General features: G+C 47.2%; 1 protein-coding gene across 1 annotated transcript in view; it reads left to right on the forward strand.

Annotated features, from left to right (window-relative positions):
- The window catches only part of LOC142572523 (uncharacterized), a 48836-nt gene that overhangs the window by 23533 nt on the left and 1723 nt on the right, over positions 1-23580 (forward strand). The gene's annotated exons all lie outside the window — the stretch shown is intronic.

Consider the following 23580-nt stretch of genomic DNA (forward strand, 5'->3'; position numbering starts at 1 on the left):
AATTCACGCACTGAGGCAACAACTGCGCAGCAAGCATACGTTTTATTGTACATCATGAGTTTGTTATATCACAGTGAACCTGACCGGCCCCTCGACTTACTAAATTCCATTCACTTCTTACGAGATTGACGGGTTGATTTACAAAAATCTTCACCGACAGTTATGCCGGAGATTTTAATTTTACTTCTTTGGAAAAAGATCGTATCCTTTAGTTTTCGCTGAAGAGAACTTTGCAGTAATAGGGCGGGTTTTGCTGACTATAAGATTGCCTAGTTTGTGAGCTCTAGAAATATCGTCATCGCTTAATTGCAAGTTAAGCTGTCTTGAGAGCGAATCACTCACAGAGCTTTCTGACTGAGCCAACGTTCCAGCTGAGTTGTCGGGAATGCCATAAAACAAAAGGTTGTCACGTCCGGAACGCTCTTCCAAGACGTCCATAACGTATTAAAACGCTATGTCTTTGGACTATCTCTAATACTATGCTCGAGATTTCAGTTTCAGATCTATTGCATTCAATATTTTCAATGATTGCCTCAACCCGCCGTGGTTGCTCAGTGGCTATGGTGTTGGGCTGCTGAGCACGAGGTCGCGGGATCGAATCCCGGCCACGGCGGCCGCATTTCGATGGGGGCGAAATGCGAAAACACCCGTGTGCTTAGATTTAGGTGCACGTTAAAGAACCCCAGGTGGTCAAAATTTCCGGAGTCCTCCACTACGGCGTGCCTCATAATCAGAAAGTGGTTTTGGCACGTAAAACCCCAAATATTATTATTATTAATGATTGCCTCAGGAGCAATCAAAAGATTCGACACGTCACAATCTTTGTATGCCAGCGCTTCTTGGTTATCTTTCAGTTAATGGAAATCGTCCATTAATTCCTTGTGGCGTGTATCAACCTTTTCAGAGAGCGCTGCAATGGCAGATAGCAAATCACTATGGGTCAGCGTTCTTCGATTGCTTTCAGTTTGCAAGCTACCCCGAGCCGCGCGCGAGAAGGCGACCCCCTCCCCTTTCCTCTCACCACGCGGCGCTGCTCTCGCTGTCGGCTCGAAGCACTCGCGCTCGGCAGCTGTTGCGAGAGCCTTCGCCACCGGCCTTTTCTGAGCTGTCACGTGGAAACTTCAGTCTCAGGGTTAAAGAACTGTTTTCGCCTGCGCGGTACGGGTGAGATAAAGAGCAGCCTAATGCAAGATCCCGAAGAACTGATCGCTTAATTTCTTTGCGTTTTGTTTATCGCACACACTTCCGACTTTCACCCCGAACATTTTAGTGTTTGTTAGAGTAACGCTTATTTGATAGAATACACGAATAAATATGGAAAAGCTATAATTAGCTATGTTTCGTTCCGTTTCTGAACCACAGTCACGAAATTCCGCGCTCTACTGCCGACGCATGGAGCACGCACCGCACATACTAAGCAGGGTTTTGCATGGTAATTTTTAGAATGGTAATTTCAGTCGACACAAACAAGCCTTAAATGAAGACAAACGTAGTCGAAAGCATGGAGGGAATAGCTACAGAAGAAGAGCTTTTTTATTTGCAATGGCGGCGTTTTCTCTGTTTTCCAGCTGGTGATTCACGTCTCTCGCATAAAAATGCTTGCGAGTCACAATGACGAAATGCCGCACCTGGCATGTAAATGTGGCCATGTGCTCTGCACATCCAAGTCGAGCAAGGTTTAGCAATTCCAGCTCGTCTAGCTCGTCCCAGAAGATATCCTCCAAAAAGGGACCTTCTCTTAAGGAAATACAAACTGCTTTGTTTGCAGTATTTGTAAACTGTAGCATGTTTTTGGTGGGATGCTTTAGGCACCCTTGCTTGAAGCTCTTGCACACTGTAAGGTATGAGTCACTTCCAACAAATGGCACTGGAAAGCTGATATCTTCCATTCAGGAAGGGCAAGCTGTGTTCTTGGAGAATTTGTGTACACATAGCCTGAAGAGTAGTACGAGATGCTGTCATCCACTTCTTCCTTGGAGTAAATGTGGTCGCTGTCATTGTCTTTGGGCAAGTCAGCTTCAGAAGTTAACTCGAGCATTCTGGACTCGATCAGCTCATGTAGGCAAGCTTGCGTCCAACGGTGTGGTTCTCTTGATTTCTTCAGTGGGTCTTGAACACCCAGAAGCACAGCACCTTCCACACTTCCACGCATACCTCTCTTTAGAGGCGTGTAGAGACTAAGCAGTCGGAATATTTGAGTAAAGTTTACACGGGAAAAAGTACAGCTCGCTACTTCGATCAGGTGACGGCGACAATGGGAAGGGACCGCGCCGGTCGGGCAGAAAGCGGGACGAGCGCCACCGCGTGGCAGGAACCAGAAGAGCGACACTCCGCGCGCCGCATCTTTCAAACTGAAAGGAATCTAAAAACGTTGACTATGGGTATAGTCCGGGATTCATGTCAATGTCACCGCAGATCAACAGTTGTTTCGTAACAAGTGCACTTTCACATATTGTCATGAACAAAACGCTTGGGCACGGGAGAAGCAGAAGTCAAGCATTACTCGTACGCTTGGAATAAAGCGTTAAGCTGTCGCCAGCATGCACATAGTAGAAAAATGGATTCTTGAGCGACGACTGCATAGCTGCCGCTCTGCCGCACCCACTGAAGATAGGTAGTTGAAGTCCGCTTCTTACACTTTCGTGGGACAGCACTGTCGATGATGACGCCCTTTCGTGGTCAGTTATGAAGAAGATGGTTCTGCGCACGCTCGTGTCATGTAGGCCACAACAGTCGATCGTCGGTTCCGATACCAACAGCTCGGGTAGTGGCGGTGCCGACGTGGCCGCTGACAGCTGAGGATACCGAGGAAGCCATGGTACAAGCAGCACGACAAATTGCACATAGTAGAAAAAAAACGTGCGTAGCTTGCATTATATTGGTGCAGGGCTGGAGTCAACAGCGGAGCTTGTGATCACCTAGCTTTTACGTGGCTTGCGTAAGTTGTTTGTAGGCTTTACGAGGTTATGCTAGGTTTTGCTTAGTTTGTAGGCTTGTCTAAGTCATTTCTAGGTTTTGCGAGGTTATGGTAGGTTTGGCTAAGTTTCTTCTAGGTTTTGCGAGGTTATGCTAGGTTTTGCAAAGTTGTTGCCTCGGTGGGTTTGACGTTGGAAATTTTCGAGCAGTTTTCCGAGCAGTTTTCAGGCGCCGACTCTCGCATTCCCTGAACTGAAACTCGGGATCCTCGACTCGCGTTGCCTCTTCTCAGCCGCAGCTTCGGCTCGGTGTTCTGGATCAGCTCGGCGGCGACGCACCGCTTCTCGCTTGGCAGTACGGCGCTCTTTCTGGTAAGCCGCTTCTTCTTCGGGCGTCCGGACTTTCTTCTGTTTTCCCATGGCAGCAGCACGTACGCACGGAGTAAAGGAGGCGAGAAGTGTGTCACCGCGCCCGCTGTTCCGAGCTTTTACTCGCCAGTGACGTTACGACTCCGCCCTACGCGCGTGAGGTGCGAGGAGGTTACGTGACTCGCTGCTCTCGCAGGAGGTTTCTAGGCAACGCGAGGCGGCGCACAGCTGGGCTGAGTTTTCTGGTAACGCTCCATGGCGGAACGAAAGCTTAAAGGGACACTAAAGGCAGATATTAAGTCAAGCTAAAGTGATAGATTAGTGCTTGAGAATCTGTAGGGCGTCAATATTGTCGCGAACAGGGCCTTCGTAATCGAGAAACTGAGGTAAATGCAGGACATGATTAGAGACTTGCCCGGGGCATTCAAGCACTTGCCCGATGACGAAATCACTCCTCAGTTAAATTCTGTCTATAGTACTCAACCACTCGTTGCAAAAAACATCATTGTATTAGAAGACGAAATAAAATGCTGCTTATCCAGTTCTGTTTCATTTTTAGAAAAAAGAACTAATTGAAGTTACTCTTGACAACGCCGCGGGCGGTCTAAAGGTTTCGTTTTCTCTCGACTCTGCGCCGCCCACGCTTTCGCGTTTCTTCAGTTTCGTTAGTGCGTAGTGCTGCACTGGTTTTGCTGGCTCGCGAAACTCGCACAAACTGCAAGTAGCAGAGAATGCAACTTCCATGTTATGTCGCGGGATGCCCGAACGGTCTACGCCACTTGACCAAAAAGCAGCTGCAGCAGCGAATCTACCGCTCTCTCTTGGCTTGGTGCCGCCGTCTGTCGGGCGCCGTTTTACTCACCTATGACAGCAAAGGGTAGTGATGGCGTATGCAACGTCACCACTCCCCCGGTTGGGTGGCGGAAGATTTGAATTTCAAAAGAGGCATTCGGACCCTTCAGATGCAATTTTCTCGTAAACGAAGTCTTTTCTTGACAAGAAACAAGCGTTGCGAGGTTTCCAGAATGCGATTTAAACAGTCCACGTCGACTTCTTACTTGAGTTTAGTGTCCCTTTAAACAGCTCCGCTGTTAAAAGAAATTCGTGAGCGATACCGGCATAGCTCAGCTAAACAGTAAAGGATCCTTAGCCAGAATAATTTGAAAGGCTTCCTCTCTGTCTCTCTCTCGATGATGTCGACATGCGCAATGGATGTTTTGGTCATTAATATGCGTAGTTTCCCATAAACTCTTTTCCAATAAACGTTTTAAATTCAGCGCTCTGGTGTTCTCTCTGCCTCTGTCCCCGTGTGTGCGTTGCTTCTCGTTTGGAACTACGTGTTCAGCAGCAGCACTCTAAGCCACTGAGCGTGTATATCTATTCAACTGCACAATGATTCAGCAATAACGATTAAACTAGCGAGGACATTTATAGACTACTTCATATAGAAAATGAAAATGAAGAATAGAAGAAAAGACAACTAGCCACCGATGGAAGCAGAGTATACAACTTCCACATGACGCTTGTGGCGCTCTACCCACTGGCGATGGCAATGGCTGTCGTTCCGTGAAAGTTATAGCGCATTTCTTTTCGTTATCTTAAATATGAGCTGCCGTGATGGTGACTGACTGCCGTCGCTATAGCATCTCGCATGGGGCAGCATGAAAACTAATGAGGGGAGCTCGAGCCGGCAACACCGTTCACACACAAATCATTAGCGCTAACACACACACACACACACACACGCGCGCGCGCGCGCGCGCGCGCGCACGCACACTCGCACACACGCACGCACACACACACACACACACACACACACACACGCACGCACACACACACACACACACACACACACACACAGAGACATCATTAGCTTTAATTGACCCCTGTTCTGGTATTCCTGGAACCCTTGTTTAGGAATTGTTTCCACCATCCAGCTTATGGCCTTGGACCTAAATAAGTTTTCGTAATTTGTCGCCGTCTGGCCATTTCAAAAGAAGCTTTAAAATGAAATCATGACACTTTTCGTATCAACCACTGCCGGCTGCTTATACAAGATTGGTAAGGAAATTGGCGCAGAACGTAGCGATGTTCTCGTGTCCAGCACCGTAACCATTTCCAGTTTTCCGTACAACTGCCCATGGATGCGGCATCGCTTCTTGAGCCCCACGTGTTTAAGGTTGCTCCAGCCTGCCCCTTTGCCGAATGTCGATGATACCAACGCTTCGCAGCATTAGTAGCCGAAATTCGTAATTTTCATGATCTGTTTCTGTTGAAGTCGTTAAGCACCCTAAGCAGCAGCACGTCTTAATTGACTCGTTACGAAGTTATAAACAGGCTGCTGTTCCTGCCCGGACGAAAAGGACAGTTATTTATGTTAATTGTGCTTCTAGAAACTTCGCGGTCTAATTGTAAAGTGCGCCTTATTACAAGCGACATAAACTACTTCTGCAACACGACTGAAAGTGGTGCGATAACCTCCTGTTATATATATATATATATACAACCAGCTCAACCCTGATATACTGTGTGCCCGTGATTCTGCAACGATCTTCAAAGTTCGAGCCTCCTTAGTGATTTCACGCTGCAAGTACACATTGGCTCTGACTATATTCCAGTGCATTAGACATACTCGTAGATCTCCGTTTCTGTGTCAAAGCCGCGGTTCTCGGGTGCGCGTGTCGAAAGCCCACGCTCGTCAGTAACACCGCGGCCGCACTGCTGTACCCTGGATTTGCGCGCGCGCCGCAACCTTTCGCGCCAGCCACGCATGGCAACACGCGTGATGCGCAAGCTCTCGGTGAGCGAGAACTGCAAAACTTGCGCAATCCGTTAAAAGTTCAGGCGCAGCAGTCTCGGAGATGCGCTGCTTGCTTGCTAGCCCAAGTGAATGCGTATAGCGCTCTGTAAGTGTACGCGTTAACTGTACGATAAAAAAAAAACAGCGGAAGAGAGAAACGGGAAAGCCAGCAGTGAAAGCGCACAGCGTAAACAGAGGCTGCGCTCTGGCGAGTTCTGCAGTTTGACTGCTATGAAGATGGATATGCTGTGTCAAAATTCCTGGGTATGTCGCGCAATAACGCCTGCCGTCTTGGTTTCTTTCGTCCCATTCCTCTCGCTTGGACAAGGCATTTCTATTTTTCTTGCTCTTTTGCGTTTGGTCAACTGTTTCTCACATTACTCATACTTCCACTGAAAGAAACCATTTTCGACACGTTGGCACAGCCCCAAAAGCAGCGAGGAACTCGTGCTAGAGGACGAAAATGAACGACGCAAGCTTCGTGCCACGCAGTACCAGAAAAGAGGAAAATGGTTAGAACCGCCACCCATGAGCTGCGGTCTTAAAGGCTGCAATCTGCTTCTCGACAGTGATATTGTCACGTTGTAGTGGCGATGAAGAACACAGTGTAGGAAAATCTGAATCACGAAACTACAGCTTTTTTTTTTTTTAATGGGAGGGCCTGTGCCCACAAAAGCGAATGGCACTCGAAGCACAACGATAGCCGCGAGCGCAGTTGGCGATCGCCGAAAACTTCATCATCGGATCAGCGCGTCGGTTTTCATATGTGAGTCGTCGAAGGTTCCAGCGCAATCGCCGGTGCCTGTGTGCCTTCCATAAGGTACTACACAATTGGCGTTGCGCATGCAGTCAGATTACACAAGAAACAATCATATTTTACTCCGAAATTGCACGCCAGAGCGAGAGCCAGATTCGAAGCAGTTCTCAGCCAAATCTAGGAACAAGCGCTTGTCAGTGGAATTAAAACGCCGGGCACCGTAGGAATGGAAAGCATGCCCGCCCGTCCTCACGGCGCAGCAGATCGCCCTGCGCGAACCACTGCAACCCCCCAGTTTGAGCGATTTTTTTCAGAGCCGAACATGAAGCTGCGGTAAAGTACACTCCCGGGCTCTCGTAAATGATCAGTTGGGAAAAACCTACTGATAGAAAAGCTTTTTGTCAAAATATCTGCCTCTATAGCGCTTCTTCAATAAAGTGTGCGGGCACAAAGAAATATAGAATGCTGTCTAAAATCAAGTTCCTAGTTCAAGCAACTTGGTCGTGCCAGAAAGAATAGGAAGGAATAGTGCGTTTAAAAGTCAAAAATATGTTGGAATAAATTATTCATGCAGGCAAGGGCTTTTGTCGAAAGCGCCCTTAGACAAGGATCGATCACGAAAAAGATCGATCACGAGCACTCGCTCTTACGTTCATATGCACATATGCCGCAGCTGCAAGAATAAGCTTGCAGCATTACAGTTCAATGAAAAATACCAAACTAGCGTGCATCTCTAAATTATTTAATTTTTTTCCCATTCGGGGGTTTTACGTGCCACAGTCACGACATGATTATGAGGTACGCCGTGGTGGGGGACTCCAATTTAATTATGAGCGCCTGAGGTACCTTACCATGCACCCAACGCACGGTACACAGGTGTTTTGGCAGTTCGCCCCCATCGAGATGCAGCCGCCGAGGCCGGGATATTATCTCGCACCCTCCGCCTTATCAGCGCATTGCCATAGCCGCTACGCCACCACGGCGGGTGCACGCATCTCCATAGAGCACTTAACAGATGCCCTTTTGCTGGTTGTTGGAATGTGGCTGTTCTAAACGTGCTCAACGTTGACGAGGCCTTTACAAAATCCTCGCCGACATCAATTAATTAAATTTGTCGTGGATCTAACGATCAGTGACATATTTTACCTAATTGGTGATATCATCAATTTGGAATTCTCGCTAATTAGTTTCGAGATAAAAATGAATAATACGGAAACTTGGCGCACGTACGACCTGCATTATTCACCGAGCCTATATAACGCTTGACCGCGATGGCTTGCATGCAAAGAGCTCGATTAACATTTCAAAAATATGTATACGTTTACCTGATTTCGCATTGCCTGCTCGTGTAATTACGAACATATTAGCGCTATTGTGATTGGTAGATGCATGTACCAGAAATAACGTAAAAGCCGAGGGTGGTGATGATGTAAACTTGAAATCTGCACACTCCACCCCCGTGCTTCCGTAAATTCCGTACTGTCTGCGTCTAGTTAATAGACAGTTTTAGTACTGCGCTAGGACGATACGTACGCAGCACGCAAGTGCTTTGAGGAACGTGGGAGCGCGTATGGCGTTATATTTTAGTACTGCGAAATACGTAAGTGGGCGAGCGTTAGACGCCGGGCGCGTAGGAGTGCATCGGCCGCGTCCGCCAGTACGTCGAACCGTCGGTCAAACTAGACGCTGTTGATCTCGCTAACGTGATGTAACGTGTGGGCGTGTTCAGTCTTCGTCGAACTACATTTACGCCTTTAAGAGAATCTACTTTTAATATGGATGAAATACATGAATCATATCGAGAAAAATAAAAACCGAGTGCTTGCTTTCTGAGGCTGGCACGGTCATTTGCGACGAACTGCGCCAAAGCAGGTAGCCTTTCGCGCGAACAGCACACATTGAACACATTCTCAAAAGCAATGTTCCTATTTTCGCTATGCATTCCCACCGTGCAGTATCCGCGGGAATGGCTCCTGCGCGTTCACTTCAAGCAGCAAAGCCAAATCGTAGGCCATTGAAAAGTACAGCCTTCCGCTGGTCGCCTTTGACGCTGCCATTTTGGGAAACTCTTTTGTCTCGCGCTCTCCCGAACACACGAGAACCACGAGAGCAGCACGCCATGCTCCCTACGTACGCACGCAAGAATCGGATGAATGCGTGCGTACGCAGCGGCCGCGTATACATCACGTACCGTTCGTGTTGCGTTCTGTACATGCGCACTTTGCAGAACGTAGCGATCTTACGTACGCAGTACTAAAACTGTCTAATATCCTGAATCAAAAATTGGAGGACGCTTAAGATTCGCCTTCAAGAGTGGAACGCGATAGTGTTATCGCACCCGTTCGCACCGCCCACTCATTCGCTCGGCGTGCTCTTGAGTCACACAAAGACGAAACGTGCGCCTGAGCAAGCGGAACGAACCAAAGAACTCGGTGTCTCCGAGAGAGAAACGATCTACGCGAGCCAAACGTCGTGATCGGCCCGGACAGCCGGGCCGCGACGCGCCATGCAGGCGGACGCGATCATGGGGCTGATGCCTCGATGGGATCGTCCTCTATCTCGCTTGGGAGCACTACGCAGACGCATGACTCCTCGCCAGCAGCACGGCACACCTCGCAGGGGACGTTTTCCCACCAGACGCGCTACGGCGCAGCGATCACGTCAGAGGCGTCCCGCATCGGACGCTGCACCTAGGAATCGCGCTGTGAGCGGAAAGAGGAGCCGCGTCGCCTAAACACGAGGGTTCGAGTGACGCACGCTGGAAGTTGGAAGGGGAAAGAGCGAGAGAAGTTATCAAACGCAAGGGTATTGGGGCATCCTCGCACCGGTCCCCACACGGCCCCAATGCGCTCAAACGAGACGAAGGGGAGACACGGGCGAGTGGCGCGTCACCTGTCGGGGCAGCGCCGCAAGATGGCTCTGCGTGTGCGCCAAGCGCAGCAGAAATGTAGCGTAAACGTACTTCGCTACGCGTTTAACTGCGACTTCTGTAATTTACATGCTCATAATTACCGATATACACACCAGTATAACTTTCTACGGCACGTTTCTAAGGCAACACCGCATTCACTAGAGGCGCTTTTGTCCCGCTTTGAAGCATCGAACTCATGGCTGCGTGGTAGCGTCTCCGTCTCATACTCCGGAGACCCTGGTTTGATTCCCAGCCAGCCCATCTTGCAAGTTGTTTTTATTTATGTGTTGCCTTGCGCCATTTTTCGCTCATGGCCAACGCCGACGACACCGGCTTTTCTGCGACGCAAGCTCCTTAACGCTGTCGCGTTAAAGCTAATTGGGTTTTATGTGCCAAAACCACGGTCTGATTACGCGGCATGCCATAGTGAGAGACTACACAACAATTACAGCAACGTGTGGTTGTTTAACGTCCTTCTATGTCTAAGTACACGAGTTTTTTCGCATTTCGCCTCCATCGAAATGCGGCTGCCGTGGCCGGCATTTGATGCCGTGACCTCCATACTTAGCAGCCCAACACCATAGCCACTAAGTAACGGCGGCGAGTAATGTTCTGAAACCAAACATCCACGTCGCGCTCGAAAATAAATTAAATCTCTTGTTTCCAACCCTCGTGTTCTTTTTCGGCGCGAAAGGACCCAAATAAACGAAGCGTTCGTGGCATTGCTGCCGCCGAGATTTGGGATCAAAGTTTTTGTTTCCATTTGCGAATATTTTCGCGTGTATTGCGTACACAATGATAACAGAAAAAAATCTGAAAGTTAAGGCTACCGGACGTTCACCTGGTTGACCTCCCTGCCTTTCCTCTCCTTACTTTCTCTCTCTCTCTCTCTCTTGCAAAATGCAAATGAAACTACGGCGTTTCTTAAAGCTCTCGCGACTCAAATTACTCCAAATGCGATTTTGCATTTGTGTACGAATGAGTTAGAGGCACAGTAGACAGAAAAATTCTGCAGATACATTCAATAACGGTTATTACATGACGCACTTTATTTGGAGTTCTAGTTACGAGGGGGCTTATACCCTTCGCAGCCATGTGCCTTTTGCGGCGTTCGTGTCTCATAGCCCCGAAGGTACGCATAGGTGCTTCCATGTCTTCACCACCAAATGTTTACAAGTCCGAGCCACTAAAGTAATAAAGACAAAAATCATGGCGCTCGATTTTTTTTTACCACATAGTTTCTTACAATAATTACTAGAGAGACCTGTGGCGCTACTCTCTGCGGGAGCTGCAAACAGGACGGTTCAGTCAGCATGAGAATGATGGTTAAGCACATGTGTTTGCACAAACTTCGTCCTTCTGGCTTCAAACGGCTTCGTGACTCTGCAAGCTGATCATTTTCAAGAAAGTCTTAAGTAATTAAGTAAACATTGCTAAAGTTGTCCGGCAGCTGCAGGATTCCAAGACAGGACCTCAAGCAGAGTAGCTCAATTTTGAAACCATTAAGCCACGAATGCATGCACCGACAACCGGCATAGAACACCCTTAAGAATTTATCGGGCGCGAGCCAGCGTGGTGAGAGGCTAGGTTACTATTTGCCCACCTCGACAGGCGGGCCACTGCAATTAGTAGCGATTATGTGTGTTCGCAGAGTTTGAGTGCCTTCTGCATTTGGATGCATTGAAACCTAGGCCAGTGAAGGCACATAAATCATATTAAATGAAGCCTCAAGGACGTCTGAAGCCATAAGCACGAATACCTGACTAATCCATGTACAAATAATAATAATCATCATCAGCCTATTTTATGTCCACTGTTGGACGAAGGCCTATCTCTGCGATTTCCAATTACCCCTGTCCTGCGCCAACCGATTTCAGCTAGCGCCTGCGAATCTTTCATTTCATCACCCCCCCCTCCCCTGGTCTTCTGCTGCCCTAGAATGCCCTTTTCTTGGCCCCCATTCTGTAACCCGAATGGTCCGCTGGTTATACATCCTACGCATTAGATGACTTGCCCAGCTGCATTTTTTCTCTGAATCTCAATTAGAATATCAGCTATCCCTGTTTGCTTTCTGATCCCCACCGCTCTCTTTCTATCTCTCAACGTTATGCCTAGCATTCTTCGTTCCATGGCTCTTTGCGCGGTCCTTAACTTGTTTTAGAGCTTGTACGTCCGTGTCCAAATTTCTGCCCCATATATCAGCATCAGTAGGATGCATTGACTGTACACATTTCTTTTTAATGATACTGGTAAGCTTCCAGTCAGGATCTGACAATGTCTGCCGAATGCGCTCCAACCCATTTTTATTCTTCTGTAAATTTCTTTCGTATGACCAAGGTCCCCTGTGAGTAATTGATCTAGGTAAACGTACTCCTTCGCAGCCTCTATAGGCTGACTGGCGATCCTGAACTCTTGTTCCCTTGCCCGGCTATTCAACATTGTCTTTGTCTTCTGCATATTAATCTTCAACCCCACTCTTATACTCTCTCTCTCTCTCTCTCTTAAGGTCTTCAATCATTTGTTGTAACTCGTCCCCAGTGTTGGTGAACAAGGCAATGTCATCTGCAAATCGAAGGTTGCTGAGATATTCACCGTTGACCCTTACTCCTTAAAAAAAATTAAATTGTGGGGTTTTACGTGCCAAAACCCCTTCCTGATTATGAGGCACGCCGTAGTGGAGGACTCAGGAAATTTCGACCACCTGGGGTTCTTTAACGTGCACCTAAATCTAAGTACACGGGTGTTTTCGCATTTCGCCCCCATCGAAAAACGGCCGCCGTGGCCGGGATTCGATCCCGCGACCTCGTGCTCAGCAGCCCAACACCATAGCCACTGAGCAACCACGGCGGCTGATCCTTACTCCTAAGCCTCCCCAGTTTAACAGCTTGAATACTTCTTCCAAGCTCGCAGTAAATGGCATTGGAGATATTGTGTCTCCTTGTTCTTTATAAGTATCTTTCTACTTTTCTTGTGGAGAATTAAGGTGGCTGTGGAATCTCTGTAGATACTTTCCAAGATATTTACCTAAGCGTCCTGTACTGCTTGATTACGTAATGCCTCCATGATTGGTGCTATTTCTACTGAATCAAATGCCTTTTCGTAATCTATGAAAGCCATATAGAGAGGCTGATTGTACACTGCGGATTTCTTGATTACCTGATTGATGAAATGTATGTGATCCATTCTAGAGTATCCCTTCCTGAAACATGTCTGTTCCCTTGATTGTCTAAATTAAAGTGTTGCCCATATTGTATTGGAGATTATCTTCGTGAATTATTTATATAATACTGGAAGTAAGCTAATGGGGCTATAATTTTCCCATTGTTTAACGTCTCCCTTTCTTGTCGATTAGTGTAATGCTGGCATTCTTCCAGTTCTCTGGGACCCTTAAAGCCAATGGACAGGTCGTATAGAGGGCCGCTAGTTTTTCAAACATCATGTATCCACCACCTTTGATTAAATCGACTGGTAGTCCATCTCCTCCTGCCACTTTTCCCCGTTTCATGTCTTGCAAGGCCTTTATAACTTCATCGCTACTTATAGAATGAGCCTCTGTAACTTTTTCATTACTACTTCGGAGGTATCGTCGCTCCTCTAGGTGCTGTACAAGTCCGTATAGTATTCTGCTGTTTTTACTATACCTTCGAGATTGTTGATGATATTACCCTGCTTATCTCGCTTATCAGTGCATACTACTTGGGTTGTCCGACACCAAGTTTGCTTCTCACTGATTTCAGGCTGCATCCATATTTTACTGCTTCCTAAGTCTTTTTCACGTTATTATTTCGATCATCCCTTATTTTCTCATCGTTGATTAGTTGTTACAGGTCCGCAAATTCTATCCGATCTCTTGCGTTGGACACTTCCATTCTTTGTCGTTTCCTTATTAGGTCCTTTCCTACTTGGGAGGGCTTACCTACTGGTTGCGTTGGTGCCTTGCCTCCCACTTCAATTGCTGCATCTGAAGCTAGCCTAGTTATGGTTTCATTAATTGCCTCTATATCATCTTCATCTCTCTTTTCTAAGGCTGCATATTTGTTTGCAAGTGACAACCTGAATTTTTCTGCTTTTACCCTTACTGCCGCTAGGTTGGTCTGATTCTTCTTGACCAATTTTACTCTTTCTCTCTTCAAATTGAGGCGAATCCTAACCCTCACTAACCTATGATCACTGCGCTTTACCCTACCTAATACTTCTAAATCCTGCACTATAGTGGAATCGACAGAAAGCATGAAATCAATTTCATTTCATGCTTCACCATTAGGGCTTTTCCAGGCCCACTTTCTGTTGCTACGCTTCCTTGAAAAGGGCGTTCATTATTCGCAGCTTATTCCTTTCCGCGAATTCTACCATTTCTCCTCGAGTGTTCCTAGAATCCACGTCACAGTTGCCAATTGCTTGTTCCCCAGCATGCTTTTTCCCCACTTTTGCATTGAAGTCGCCCATGACTACAGTATACTGAGTTTGCACTTTTCTCATCGCTAATTCAACATCTTCATAAAACTGCCCTATTTCTTCATCATCGTGATTGAAGGTTGGAGCGTAGGTTTGTACTACTTTTATTCTATATCTCCTATTCAGCTTTATTACGACCACCGTTACCCTCTCTATAATGCTGTAGAATTCGTCAATGTTGCCCGCTATGTCCTTATGGATTAGGAATCCTACTCCGAACTGCTTCTTATCTGGTAGTCCTCTATAGCAGAAGGCGTGGCCATTTGTCAGCACTGTAAAAGCCTCACCAGTTCTGCTAAACTCAATAAGGTCAGTAATATCCAAAACAATGCCTGATAGTTCCTCAAAGAGTCCTGCTAGGCTAGCTTCACTCGAGAGGGTTCAGTTGTTCAACGTTGCAAGGGTCAATTTCCATTGGCGGCCTGTCCGGGCCCAGAGACTCTTAGCACCCTCTGCTGCATTACAAGCCTGACCGCCGCCTTGGTCAGCTGCTCCGCAGCTGCTGGGGACTGGGGGTCATTGGATAATCGAATGAGCCATTTGCGAGGCCGACTGCACCAGGGACTTCAATTCCTGTTCTGCTGAGGGAGTGTCTTGTTGAAGCTTAGTGGGTCTTCCTAATTTGGTTGTACCTGGATTAGTATAGCCCCACTTGCTCTCGGCGTTTTTGCCAGTGTCAGGTGCCACTCCAAGCCTGGAGATGTAGTGTACTGGGGGAGGTGAATTCGAGTTTCCCGCCTCCAGAAAATAAAACGCGAGGATTCGAACTTCTGACTGTGGCAACCGAGCATCCAAGCTAGCTCAGTCAGATAGCCCTGTGGGCTGTCAGGCCACCTTATGTCGGAGAGTTCCAGCCCAGGCGATCCCACGTGCCAGAAAACAGGCTTGAATTATCCGCGATATACTGCGGTATTCCGCTGCACTACATAGTATTTCTCCATGGTTCTAACATTGTGGTTTCAGGGTCTCCCGTTCGCATGCGGCCATGAACGCGGCTAGATACACGATATATTTTCGGCGAATGTGAACATAACTTCAAAGTAGTGTGAAAGAAATGGAGAAAAAGAAAAACTTTCAGTGCTTACCGAGAATTCACGAGTGCGTATGGACGCAGGTACACCAAAGAGCTTACGGTCGCGTCTGCCTGCCTCAGGCATCATTGCCATGCATTCCCACGGTGGCTGAACGTTCGCAGCGCCAACGTTCCCTCTAGTAATTATTGTAGGAAACTGTATGATTTCTACAGCAGCGTAATGTGTCGCTATACGAAGCCTTCCTTAGCTTCTGACGCGACCGTGATATCAGCTGGAAACAACTATTTCTCGTGATTGAGACTAAGGTGAACCAAGGGGCTCTATATTTTGTTAGTTACAATCACGCGACGCAAGCAGAAGTTGAAGCCAAGGAAAGTATAGGGGAGATTAACTGTCATATTTAATTAAAATATAGAAGTGATATGGAAAAGGGTAACGAATGTGAATGAAAATGCATCCTCTCGTAGGTTGGAGTCGAACCCGAATCTTCCGCATTACGCCTACGATGTTTTACCGTTGAACTTCCGCGGCGGCCGTCCCCCCATGCACTCTTCTGAATGTTTGCGCATTTGTACTAGATCTGGCTTTGTGAGTGTTAGCCAGCGCCATCCACGGCCATGGCGACTGTTCTGGAACATCCTTTCAGTCGCGGGCGCGGCGTAGAACGTGAGCCTAATAACTGGCAAATGGCCTACAAACACTCGTGGCATATTTCATGTGTGACAGCTTGTATATGGTGCACGCTGCACACCTCCTGTACTTTGATGCACGCACGCGTGAATGCGCACGTGCAGGTATGCGTTGCCCCCGAGTCTATGTGCTGATCGTCAGACCAGGTTACTCCCCTAGAACAATCTTTGTGGAGGGAGGCCCACCGTAATAATTCCTAATGGACGATAGGTTGTTCGCGAGGATGCCGAACAGGTCGACGTGTCAACATTTGGCGACAAACCCGCCATGGCATGCACAGAGTCGTTACCGTTTCAGGAGCGTCTTTTGTCGGCCGCTGGTTCTGTAATTACTGATGCATTCCAGAAACTTCCAGCGTCTGGCGCTGACTTCAGGAAAATCAAAACTAGGATCTTTTGCGACTGTTGCTTGCAACATCCATCAACCAGGGTCTGAAATTTAGCTTGGCACCTGCAAATCTACGAAGGAAGTGCCGCTAAGAGCTCTAATACCTGAATACAAATATATATAAGCGGCGCGATAGGCGCATATACCGAATGTATAATTCACGTTAGGAAACGGCCATGGTGGAGCCTGCAACAGGTATTACTGTCGGGATTCTCTCCTTGTCTTGTCAAAACGAAAGACATGACCTCTGCACAGCTCTCAATCAGCTAGATAGAACACCGTTCACCTTGAAGAAGATCTTGGGACCATGGCCTCGCGTATCGCAGCTACAAAAGGCCACAAAAGCTCTGCTGCGATATTTGAAGGCTACTGGATTGAATCAGCGTCTGTGATCTGGACTGAGTGACCGAACGATATACCCAGTAGACTTTCTTTTCTTCTTTTAATCTTTCCGTCCCCTTTTCCCTTTCCGCAGAGTAGGGTAGCCAACCGGGCTCAGTCCTGGTTAACCTCCCTATCTTTCCTTTATCATTTGTTCTCTCTCTCTCTCTCTCTCCTTGTCTTGGAAACATCGCGTAGCGATGGCCCGTCGACGCTTTCTGGGGAACCTTGCTGTGCTAGTGCGTGCTTTACAGTATCCCTCCTCGTTAGGCCACAGTCAAGAGGTCTTTGTTTACATATAATCTCAAAGTATTCTAGGCTTAATCGTATTTTCACGTTGTAGTGACGGTGAAGAGCCAAAATATAGCCGAAAGTGTAAATTAAGAACAAAACTCTTTATTATTCGAAGTTGTGCTCGGAAAGACAAGCAACCTACAAATCACAACGGTAGCGGTGAGCATGCTTATCCATCGTCGTATGTGATCTCTCGGCTCAAGTGTTTCCGGTATTTACCGTAACAAAAATCATCGATGACATTCAATTATATCTCAAAAGTGAGTCTGCTGAGGGCAACACAAACTGAGAAGACCCACCGTGGCGACGTAGTGGCTTTGGCGTTGCGTTGCTGAGCCCGAGGGCGCTGGATCAAATCCCGACCAAGGCGGCCACATTTAGATGGCGGCGAAATGCAAGAACGCGTGTGGTACCGTACATTGGGACCACGTCAAAGAACCCCAGATATTCAAAATTATTCCGGACTCTCCCCCTACGGTGTGCCTCGTAACCGTATCTTTATTTTGGCACGGAAAACGCCAGGATTTTTTTTATATACTAAGAAGAAACGTCACGGAATTCTTACAGCAATTTTTTTCCCGGACCATTGCCAAAGCCAAAGAAACAACCGCGGAGGTTCATGTAGCTTCGAAAAGGCAAAGCACTGCTCGCGTCGGAAGTTCGACCTGATTAAACACACCAGATCTCCACTGGATTCACGACAACCATCCGGAGGGAGACAGACAGAAGAAAGGGGAAAGGCAGGGAGGGGGGTTAACAAGACGGGAAAGTCCGGTTTGCTACCTTACACTGTGGAGAGGGTGGATGGAGATGAAGAAATAAGGAAGAAGAGCGAAAGAAAGAAAGGGAGCACAAACGGTCACTATCACCGCATACTAGCACCACGCAGTAGCATTTGTAGCACTACAAACACCAGTTCAGGCTGCAGCCGCTTGTGCAGGTTTGTTGAGCTTAAAACTGCAATGGTGCCCTCGTCGCCCTTCGCTGCGGCGGCTTGTGAGATCGGTATTCTAAAATGACTTAATGTCATTGATTAAAACGCGTTATCGTGGTTGCGAGCGATCGTCTCTTGTAAGCTGTAGCAAGAACAGTCACACAAAAAGTGTTAAAGCCACAATCACACGAGGCGTTGTCGTCCCATTCGATTTGGAAAGCAAGAAACTTCGTAAAAGCCACTCCTAGTCATATTCGACAAAGCAGGGCAGCCTTGCGTCGGCAGAGTCCAGCTGTGATTCGAAGGCGGAGAGAAGAGTGCCGGTGGTGCAGCCAGTTGCCTTGAAAACTTGGGGTGTTCTACATGGATAACGTGACATTTCGTGCAAGCACTTCAAGTTTTCTAGCGGCACCTGTTCTTGATAACAGTACCGACTCCTCTTAGCTACCTTGAAGCGCCGACTGAGGAGCGTTTTATGCATGTTCGTTGCCTATGACGCCGCTGTGACTTGGAAGCCACTGAACTGTCACGTGGTGTCTTTCCTCAGCCAAGGTATGGATTAGTTCTCTTATCTCAAATACTAGTTTCCGTGTGGTCCGCGCTGCAGGTCTGATAGTAGATAGCAGTGCTGCTTTCGAATCACTGCATACTGGCTGAAGAGACGAAGGGCAGCGCAAAGATATGCAAGTTCCGCAGACGTCGATGTCGTTGGGCGGCACGTCTGGTAACTGATGGCGGTGGCTCTCGCTGGGGAAACCACGGCTGCGAACGGGGTCACCGTGTCCTGTCGTGTAAAAGGAGGACAGATAATTGTTTAAGAGCAAGATGTGACAGCTCAGGTTTGTTCCTGATTCCAGGTGCCATTAGGTGCACCTGGAATGCATTAATGCATTAGGTGCATTAGGTTTAGGTTGAACTAAACACCATCGGGAGGAATCGATTGCTTAGTTGCGAGGGTGAAGCCTAATGGAAGATTGGTGTAATAAACAGAAATCATATCACAATATGACGCCTGCGGCCTTTCTGACTGCAGTGTTGCGAGTAATAATTAATAATATTTGGGGTTTTACGTGCCAAAACCACTTTCTGATTATGAGGCACGCCGTAGTGGAGGACTCCGGAAATTTTGACCACCTGGGGTTCTTTAACGTGCACCTAAGTTGCGAGTAAGTGGGAGCGAGCTCAGGCAAAGTGGTTAACCTGCAGTCTCCACAAAACCTCCACAGAAATATGTGTTTGTGGTGGTTCGTCCCAGGCGATTGCAATGATCGCCGCTGTTTACGCGAAATTCGGCAAAACAAGGCAAACTCTGAGAGCCCGAGCTTGAATAGCCCGTAGAGCACGAATATTTGCCCTGTAAGTGTTGGTCAGTACTGGAAGACTGCAATTCAGAAAGATTATAAAAGGTGCCCCGTACCATTCCAACATTGATATTACATGCTCCGACAGTCCCTAAATATTTCCGCCCAGGAAATTGAAAAGCTCAAAAATTGCTGTCAGGCGCAGTTTCAACTAGGTCACGTGCGGGCTCCATGGACTCCCTACCGCTCTACAGTGTACGCGGTTTGTTCATGCTCGTCTCTCTTTCTCTCTGTCTCTCCCTTCCACTCTCTTTCATTTTTTATCCCCCTTAACCCTTCCCCCCGTGCAGGGTAGCCAACTGGAACTACCTCTGGTTAACCTGCCTGCCTTTCTATGTATTCTTTTCTCTCTCTCCATGGGAGATCTCTATCAATGATTATGTAGAGAAATCTATGAGTCTTTACATCAGAGATGATCTGAACGTTTATAGAGACGGCGTAGGATGTCATCGGTTGCCGAGTGAATATTTCAAAACCTTGGATGCAGAGGTACACCGCTGTCAGAGTAGCAGCTTTTCGAAGCCTTGCACGTATCTGAGGACGTGTCACACCCGAAGGCCATACACACACGTCGTCTGCGTATATTAATATCTTGATCGCTGCTGCCAGATGTTCAACGAGGCCAATGAGCGTAAGATTGAACAGGGTGGGGCTTAGTATTCCACCTTGAGTGATAACCGGACAACAGCGACAGTTTAGTAAAGCGGGCTTGAGCGAAAAATAAACCCACGACGAATGGCAGTATACATGCGTATTCACCTGCCCTTTCATTCTCAGTTGATTCATGGCACGCCCGTTGTTTCTCTTTGACCACTGCATGCTTTCAGTATCACTTTGCCATTTCCAATCTGATAATATGCGTCTTTGTGCAGACGGGCAAAAGTATAACAGTCTTAAAGACAATGTCTTCTTTAATGAAATTAGACCAATTTGGGCTTTGTCGGATCTGGGTATCTGGCTGCCACTTTCGCGCAAAATAAAGCGATTTGAGGTCTTGTAGTTAACGTACGACAACCGAAAATGCGCCAAAATGCAGCTATGAATAAAAAAATACACCAAGTTCGCGTAGAGCTATGTATGGAACACTAACAATGCCTAATTAGCGCAACAAAGTCCAAATTAAGCCCCAGATGTGCTCGTGCAAACTGCACGCACCTAAAACCGGAACCGAAAGTTTGGCTTTATTCAACGAAAAATATGGGCCAATCCCGTAGACAGTGCAGTCCACAAAATATGGGTCGGTCGAAGGTAGTGCAGTCTAAAGAACAAACCACATGGTACACTAATGCGTCCAAGAATATTTTGTCTTTCTTCGATGTCAACGGCTGCTGACTCGCGTTCTTTATATACTTTATATAAACGAGACATTCGCAATAACTTTGTTTTAATTTTTACGTAGATCCTCTGTGAGGTGCATTGCTAAGCTGCTCGCTGATGTGCGGAGCCACAATGATTTCCTTATGTTCGAACAATAGGAACTAATAAAAGAAAAACTAAAACAATAATAAATAAGGAAGTTTCAATACCGTCGTTTCAAAAGAAGGAAATCTTTCGTGCGCTGAAATTTCTGTGCACGCCAAGGCAGTGGAAATAACACGCGGCGTCCCACCATACTGTCGTCTGCTACCAAAGGTATAGTATGACGACGTAAACAATCAAATAGTATGCTTGTTATATCGATACATTTAACCTTTTCACGCTCGCCATCGTATGAGCTATCTTGTTTCAGAAGTTTGAGAAGTACTTAGAGCAGCACGAGCTGTTAGTCGACGCAGAAAACGAATAACCAGCACATAATATCACATAATAAGCAGCTCTATTTTGTTTTGCTGTGTCGATGGATTTACTGCGTACAATTGTGTCTGGATCACTTATGATCTGAGAATGCTATCTCGTTTCAGCGCGCAGACGAACGAGATCCTAAATTTGAATGTGATGCGAGAGGCTCGATATTATGTGAGACGTCTGTGATTTGGGAAGCCGCATCACACTAGTACGTGGTTTACTAAACGAGAACATGACTGTTTTACAAGCCTACGAATAGCGATTCGCAGCTGTACTGTACGACCCGCAAAGGAAAAAAGAAAACAAGAAAAAAGCAAGAGACAGAGAGAGACCATTCCTTCTATTCACGAGCGGCCGTTTGTTTAACCTGCTTGCGGCATGCTCGCGGCGTGGCTGTTCTCTTGCGCGCTTGGCAGGCGCATTTCGCGTGGGGGGCAGCGTGTTGTAAACGACGCGCAATTTGGACCTCATGGCGCTCCGCGATCCGTTATCGCCGCTGTAATCGTTGCGATCATCACCACCCATCACAGCAGGCACGAAAATCACCTGGCGGCCGATTTTTGGCAAGTGGGCAGCAAGCGCCGGAGCTATGGCACGTGCGGTAACGCGGAAGCCGTTGTTATTCATTATAAAGGTGATCTCTCTCTCTCTCTCTCTCTCTCTCTCTCTCTCTCTCTCTCTCTCTCTCTCTCTCTCTCGCTCGCTCGCTCGCTCGCTCGCTAATGAGTACTTGTACGCGGCTGTTCCTCCACGTGCGGCGTCTTCTGTCTGCCGGAAATTTGACGCCATCCACGGCGACACACGCAAGCGACCCTTGACGATGCCAGTCCTCATCCCCTCATCGAAAGCGAAAGCGATAAGTGCCGTGCAAGGCCTGTTATTGCGAGAGAATCATCAAATTCATCAACAAGATAGTTGTATTTTTTTTCGTATTTGTGGTTTGTTTGTCTGTCTGTTACTTAAAACTGTCACGCCGACGCAGACCCCCGCCTGTTTCTCTGTTGGAAGCTCATAGACCTTGAAACCTTGATCTATTCTGGAAAAGACTTGTGGAAGCTGAGACAGTTCTGGTATCACAGGTACCAGAGGTAATACATCTTCGTTCCTATGTCCATTACAACTATACCTTGATTTAGGCGAGTTAGTTCATCTTGACAGTTTTCATAATAAAGCGCTAAAGACGAACACGAAGGAGCACATACGAGGAAAGCAGGCGATACATAAGGAAAGCAGGCGACAAGTGCGTCAGCTGTTCATCTTTGCTTTTGCAAGAAAAATAAGTGACGTTTCTTTCGAGATATCTAGACACTTGAACTGATCGACCATACAATCTTGTGTATGATGTGAGCCATATCAATGTTTGTGTGTATGATGATGAGTGCATGACGTACCTGATGCGCAGAGCATAAATACATGACCGTTTGGAATAAAACGTTCCTTGGAAGTAGCGCCAGTCCAGTCGTATGTGTTCCTTCGTCTTCGTTTTTAGCGCTTTATTATGAAAACTCTTTATGTCCATTACTTCTTCTTCCAAACATGCATTCACTATTACGCGATTCATTTCATTCATTCATAGTGACAGTACAGCAGGGGTCTGTCACAGAAACGCAATATGAAGTGACAGCAAGTGCATTACAACGGTGACGCTCTCAGCACACGCCGCCTTGTCAACAGTTTCAGAGCGACTGCGCGAGTGTTAATAGCCGTCAGCGACCCCAGAAACGAACCCTCTGCATCACTCCCAGCGATGCAAGGTCCTTGACTCTGTAAACTGCCTCCTTTGTTCTCTGGAACAATTTGATGGAGAATGTTCCACAGAAAGACGACAGGCTGCTTGGAAACAGCTCTGGTTGCGTACGCAGAGGCTTTGAAAGCTTTCGGCTATGAATTAACATAGCAATACAGAAGCTCCCCTTGATCGTAAAGAAATTTAACAACAGAATTTCTAGAAACATATATGAGAAGGGCAATTTGCCACGAATGTAAATAAATATTTCAACATAGTTAATTACAGCAGAGCTCACTAGCCGTACCCAAACCCTCAAAAGAGCACTTAGGTAAATTTGCCTCAATTGATACAAAAAATAGGGCTCAGCTTCCATCTGTCTGATGCTGCATATATTTCATAACTCACAGAATACAGCTCTGTTTATCGCCGTCCTGGCAAAAGCTCATTAAATAAAGAACGTAACGTTTGACCGCACAAGGTGAGCATAGCATGTGATCGCCAAATCGTGTGAAAAGAGGGAGGGAGGGGCCCGGGTCCATAAGTCTCTTAGATCGCAAGAACAAAACAAATAATACAGCTAAGAGCCCTCATTATATACCCAACAATCGTAAGTATACGAGTAGCGTTTTAGCGTTACCAGCAGAAATATCTGCTACAACGGCATAAGAGGTTGAGTCCAAAAGCACTAAACACGGCTGTCGCAGAACGTGATGGTCACTCTCAGCATCGGCTATGGGAGGACGTATACGCAGGGCCTGTGTTGACACTGCATTCAAAA

This window comes from Dermacentor variabilis, chromosome 1, assembly GCF_050947875.1.
Source record: "Dermacentor variabilis isolate Ectoservices chromosome 1, ASM5094787v1, whole genome shotgun sequence".
Lineage (NCBI taxonomy): Eukaryota > Metazoa > Arthropoda > Arachnida > Ixodida > Ixodidae > Dermacentor > Dermacentor variabilis.